The sequence below is a fragment of the Schistocerca cancellata genome, chromosome 2 (genome assembly GCF_023864275.1).
Source record: "Schistocerca cancellata isolate TAMUIC-IGC-003103 chromosome 2, iqSchCanc2.1, whole genome shotgun sequence".
NCBI classification, from domain to species: Eukaryota; Metazoa; Arthropoda; class Insecta; order Orthoptera; family Acrididae; genus Schistocerca; species Schistocerca cancellata.
The window spans coordinates 172,193,403-172,199,324 of NC_064627.1; the positions used below are offsets into that span (position 1 = coordinate 172,193,403).

A 5,922-nucleotide genomic window follows, 5' to 3' on the forward strand; every position below is an offset into this window, starting at 1 on the left:
CAGTCAGGTTGTTGTCAAATTGGGTACAAACAGGAATAGGCCGATTTGACCAAAATAAAATAATGGCTTTCGATTACAGTAATATTATTCTAGCGTAAAAAAACGTATAATCTACCGAATATTACGTATAATGTGAGCAGTATTAAAGTGCTCGTATCGTAATATGTTTGTCGAAGCAGATAAATCTGTGAGTTTTTCGGAGCAAAAGCATACTTACCTGGCACAGAGGATACCGTGATCATGAAGGCGGTTCCTCCAGGACGAGGCTCTTCCATTGCACTTCGGTTGGGCTGACCCCTGCGATTACCCCTAATGTGGGTAACTCGGGTGCATAATTTTTGGTAGTCGGGACTGCGTTCGCGCAGACCCGGTCTCATCATAATTTAAAGATGGAAATTGGATGACAGCCGGTTGCCAGCTAAGATCAGTGAGATATAAATATGACAGTGACTTACCACGGGAATTATTGAAATTAAGGGCCCTGACAGGGAAGTCTGCAGAAACTTTCACAGACCTTGCATGTATCTAAAATTGCCATTTTTTATATAAATTAGTCAGTTTTGTGACTTGTCAGGCTAAAAAGCAAATTTTATACGTGACAAAACGTTTATTATATACCAGAGAATTGATGGTAATCCACACAATATTTACATATATAACAGGATGTAATTTAATGCTTACAGTGTAAGCATGACTCGTGATTATCTTCAAAGTAACCTTTTTGTGTTATTAATATATTATTATTTGAAGATTTATATGGCTAAAAAGCCTTTTCGACAAATTTTTCTGGAAAGTGATCATGTACAGAACAAATTTTAGCCAGCGATCACTCACACTGTTAGAAAAAATCAAACATTTTTGATTTTAGTCAAATATTCGAGCACATTTCAAATCTAATGAACTGACGATCTAGAAATACTTTCATTCAAATCCCGTGCTTCAATTAATCTGTGACTCAACAATCAAGTTTCAACAATAGCTTGCTAGTTGTGCCATATTCGAAGTGGTGCGTAATTGTTTACGTAACAATTACTTCTTTCGTGGAAGACCGTCTTGCTTCACTTTTTGTGTTTCTTGTACTTGAAACATGCGGCTGTGTTCGTTTGCCATCTCCGTTCTGCGTATGTTACGGCTTTTACAAGAAAGTAAGTATTCTTACTGGGTTAAACGAAATGAATGAGGCAATTGTTTATACAGAGTACATGACATTCTCTGTCGGATATGAGGATATACAATTTTTCTGGGAAGAAGTCATGTCGGAGGAACAGATATTGATGTGGCTAGATGAACCAGTAGACGAGGATATTTAATCGGAGGGTCTGCCATCATATACTGACGCTCTGAGCATGAAGAGATCAATACCGCAACAGATCAGTCACACAGTGAATCTGACACTGCTGCTACAGGTGTTTCTCAATACACAGTTCGTGAAACCCTTCTGGGTAAGGATGAACCAACAGAATGGTTGAAGCAAAACGCTCCTCCATCAAAAACTGCCCGTCAGAATATTGTAACACAGATCCAGGAATGAAGGGTATTGCAAAAAATTCGATAACAGTTTTGAAATGCTGGAAATTATTTTTTCCAGATAGTGTAATTGGTCGCATTGTGGAATACACAAATCAAAAACTCGACAGAACGGCAGCATCTTATTCACGGAGTGCTCGAGACTGCCTACGGACAGATTTTGAAGAGTTATCTGCTATCTGCTTTCTTTGGTGTGTGATATCTCGCAGGAGTGAAAAAGGCATAGCATCTCAATACTGATGAGGTATGGGCCACTGATGGGACTGTACAGGATTTCTTTATTGCATCGGTGAGCAAACGAAGGTTTAACACACTTCTCCAAGCCATAGGTTTTCACGACAAATTTACGAGGGCTCAGAGAAAGGAAGCAGATAATCTGGCACCTATTACAGAAATATTTGACGAATTTGTGGATGTTTGCAAGAAGTGCTGTAGTGCCGGTGCATTGACAACGATAGACGAGATGTTAGAACCATTCTGTGGATGTTGCAAATTAAGGCAGTTTATAGCAAAAGAACCATTCTTTGGACGTTGCAAATTCAGGCAGTTTATAGCAAACAAGCCTGCAAAATATGTCATCAATGTATATGCGCTCTGTGATGCCAGAACGTTTTACCGGTATAAGCTAAATATGGAAGTACAGGGTTATTACAAACGATTGAAGCGATTTCACAGCTCTACAATAACTTTATTATTTGAGATATTTTCACAATGCTTTGCACACACATACAAAAACTCAAAAAGTTTTTTTAGGCATTCACAAATGTTCGATATGCGCCCCTTTAGTGGTTCGGCAGACATCAAGCCGATAATCAAGTTCCTCCCACACTCAGTGCAGCATGTCCCCATCAATGAGTTCGAAAGCATCGTTGATGCGAGCTCGCAGTTCTGGCACGTTTCTTGGTAGAGGAGGTTTAAACACTGAATCTTTCACATAACCCCACAGAAAGAAATCTCATGAGGTTAAGTCAGGATAGCGTGGAGGCCATGACACGAATTGCTGATCATGATCTCCACCACGACCGATCCATCGGTTCTCCAGTCCCCTGTTTAAGAAATGCCGAACATCATGATGGAAGTGCGGTGGAGCACCATCCTGTTGAAAGATGAAGTCGGCGCTGTCGGTCTCCAGTTGTGGCATGAGCCAATTTTCCAGCATGTCCAGATACACGTGTCCTGTAACGTTTTTTTTCGCAGAAGAAAAAGGGGCCGTAAACTTTAAACCGTGAGATTGCACAAAACACGTTAACTTTTGGTGAATTGCGAATTTGCTGCGCGAATGCGTGAGGATTCTTTACCGCCCAGATTCGCACACTGTGTCCGTTCACTTCACCATTAAGAAAAAAATGTTGCTTCATCACTGAAAACAAGTTTCGCACTGAACGCATCCTCTTCCATGAGCTGTTGCAACCGCGCCGAAAATTCAAAGCGTTTGACTTTGTCATCGGGTGTCTGGGCTTGTAGCAATTGTAAACGGTAAGGCTTCTGCTTTAGCCTTTTCCGTAAGATTTTCCAAACCGTCGGCTGTGGTACGTTTAGCTCCCTGCTTGCTTTATTCGTCGACTTCCGCGGGCTACGCGTGAAACTTGCCCGCACACGTTCAACCGTTTCTTCGCTTACTCCAGGCCGACCCGTTGATTTCCCCTTACAGAGGCATCCAGAAGCTTTAAACTGCGCATACCATTGCCGAATGGAGTTAGCAGTTGGTGGATCTTTGTTGAACTTCGTCCTGAAGTGTCGTTGCACTGTTATGACTGACTGATGCGAGTGCATTTCAAGCACGACATACGCTTTCTCGGCTCCTGTCTCCATTTTATCTCACTGCGCTCTCGAGCGCTCTGGCGGCATAAACCTGAAGTGCGGCTTCAGCCGAACAAAACTTTATGAGTTTTTCTACGTATCTGTAGTGTGTCGTGACCACATGTCAATGAATGGAGCTACAGTGAATTTATGAAATCGCTTCAATCATTTGTAATAGCCCTGTATATGCAGACAAACAGCCTACTGGGCCATATCAAGTACCCAATGATGCAGATGTGGTGTTACGATTGATTCGACAGATTGATAAAAACAGGCAGAAACGTGACGATGGGTAATTATTTTACATCGATACCATTGGCTAACAAAATGTACGCCAATCATAGACTCACAGTAGTAGGTACTCTACGGAAGAATAAAAGAGAAATTCCACCGGACCTTCTGGACGTAAAATGTAGGCAACTAAACAGCAGCATATTCGTATTTGGAGAAAAACCAAGCAACAACTGCTTGATTTGTTCATACGTCCCCAAAAACAAACATAAAAAGAATGTTCTAATGTTATCCACCATGCACATCGACGATGCTATAGACGCTGACAGTGGCGAAGCGAACAAACCTGAAGTCATTACGTTTTACAATCTCACAAAAGGAGGTGTAGATGTCGACCGTTTGAAATCAAAATCTTTTGTTTCAAGAATAATCAACCGCTGGCCTCTTTACACTGTTTTTCAGCTTGTTCGGCATCGGAGCAATAAATGCTCAAATAATATACAAGGTAAACACTAATGACCTAATTCCAAGGAGAAGATTCATCACAGAATTGAGTATGATGCTTACAAAAGCCCACATGATCAAAGGAATGTCGATTCCGAGGATATCCCTTCTCTTGAAGGAGAAAATAAAACGTGTTGTACATATTTGCAAACTACCAACAGCTAAAGAAGAAATGAATGAAGAGAAAAAGATGACCTCACTACTGCCCTAAAAGGAAAAACAGATTTATACAGCATCGCTGCCACCATTGTTCCAGCCCATTATGTAAAGAACATACAGCACTTCTTATTTGCCAGGAGTGTATGTCACAAGATGCCATATCTGAAACTGACGAGTAAAATGGAGTGTGGTCAACCTTAATTCATCACTTGCTATAAATATTACGAACTGCTGTTCACACAGGTGTTGTAATTGTACTCAAAAAAAGTTTGTGAAATCTTTCATGTTGAAATATTTTAAAGCTTAGCAAAGTACATGTTCCATACCATGTTTATACTAATTTATAATGCTTTGGTAATAATAAAGAAATGATTTATTGTATAAACATGTCTTTGTCTAGCATAAAGAGATAAAAACATGCAAGATCTCATTGTTAGAAAAAAAATCTAACACGGCAGTTATTGTGTGACAACAATATACGCGAGCGAACGCCGGCTAACAGCGGAGTGCACACGATACCGCATGTGGCATACTGTGAAATTAAACAATGATATTCTTGTTATCTTCAGTAGACTGTGACGGAATTTTATTCAATGACAGATGGAAACTCCTCATAGCCAACTTCACAACAATAATTCATAGAAGGCAATAAAGGAAATCGGCACGGCACACTAGGGCAGCTTTTTTTCCCCCCTCCTTTACAGCCACAAAACGGTAGCATGCGTATTCATGGAAGGCAGAGCGACTTACAAACGAATGAAGACCGCGCTCCATAACTGAGTGTCTGGTGTTACATTTTCGAAAAAGAATATGACAATGACACTTGTCTCCCCCCCCCCCCCTGCGGACACCTATTGCCCCAGATAATAACACGAGTTCTGTAGGCACTTAAGAGGTACGGTGTTTTACAAACTGTTGTCTCATCACTCGCTGTTTACAAGGAGCGCAATGATGATTCATCTCTACTACATACCAATCCACTTTTTGAGTGGGCAGTTGACATTGAGCTTCCGTATTCTAAATGGCTGAATTCTGTGCATCATTTTTGGACAGAACTCATTACTGTGTAATAAATATTGAGCGTACCCTACAACGTTCATCCACGTTCCATAATTACCAAAACAAAAATTTATATCGCTCACAAAAGAAGTTAAAGCACGGATTACCTGAAATCGCATCCCGTTCACGCGCCTTTTCTGTAACAACTCTGTGGACATAAATTCTAGCAAAGAAGCACCCAATCAAAGCTGCTGTAGATTACATATCCAACAACTGTATGACAAGCATCTAACTTTAAATTAAGATGAGACCGGGTCTGCGCGAACGCAGTCCCGACTACCAAAAATTATGCACCCGAGTTACCCACATTAGGGGTAATCGCAGGGGTCAGCCCAACCGAAGTGCAATGGAAGAGCCTCGTCCTGGAGGAACCGCCTTCATGATCACGGTATCCCCTGTGCCAGGTAAGTATGCCTTCAGTGGGAAAAAGTCTCTCCTTTATCTCATACAATGTGCATGAGTTAAAGCGAGAGCATATCAATGTTCACATTATGTCCGATCACTTATGTTATACGCTTCAAAGGAAACGATAAAATAATATTTTTGCTGCGGAGAACTTCCGTCTATTTGTTCTGAAGCACCAGAGCTATACACACACTATTTCACAAAAATAACTCCAGAGGCGATCTAATTGGGCCGACT

The 5,922-nt window shown here is 41.0% G+C and overlaps 2 non-coding genes across 2 annotated transcripts; one reads left to right on the plus strand and one right to left on the minus strand.

The window, feature by feature from the left end:
- The first annotated feature begins 209 nt into the window (after positions 1–209).
- On the plus strand, positions 210–372 carry LOC126163263 (U1 spliceosomal RNA). Its single transcript, XR_007535183.1, has one exon. It is a non-coding gene; the product is annotated as a U1 spliceosomal RNA (small nuclear RNA).
- A 5,157-nt stretch (positions 373–5,529) lies between these two features.
- LOC126163267 (U1 spliceosomal RNA) lies at positions 5,530–5,692 on the minus strand. The gene has a single exon (XR_007535186.1). It is a non-coding gene; the product is annotated as a U1 spliceosomal RNA (small nuclear RNA).
- Between the last annotated feature and the right edge of the window lie 230 nt (positions 5,693–5,922).